A 322-nucleotide genomic window follows, 5' to 3' on the forward strand; every position below is an offset into this window, starting at 1 on the left:
CCTCTTCCGGGCCGGTCAGCGGAACAGCGTGATTTCCAGATTTAGCCCGTTGTCTTAATTAAAAGTCCGTCAGGTTGTACGCTGGTTAGCAGAAGGGAAGGGGGCGGTTGGGCGTTGCGGGGGAGCACCAGCTGGCGTGGTGGTGTTGCTCACTTCTTCGCACCGCCCGGCTTGGTCTGACCCACACGGCCGCGCCGCCTTCTCCCTGCCTCCCTTTGCCCATCCGTAAAGGGAGAGTTGAAATGCTCCTGGATGCGGTGGCTGCTGCCAGGCGGAGGTGATGCCTGACGACGACATGCAGAAGGGGGGAACACGGTGCTGT

Source organism: Eurypyga helias, unplaced genomic scaffold (genome assembly GCF_000690775.1).
Source record: "Eurypyga helias isolate BGI_N326 unplaced genomic scaffold, ASM69077v1 scaffold47169, whole genome shotgun sequence".
NCBI lineage: Eukaryota > Metazoa > Chordata > Aves > Eurypygiformes > Eurypygidae > Eurypyga > Eurypyga helias.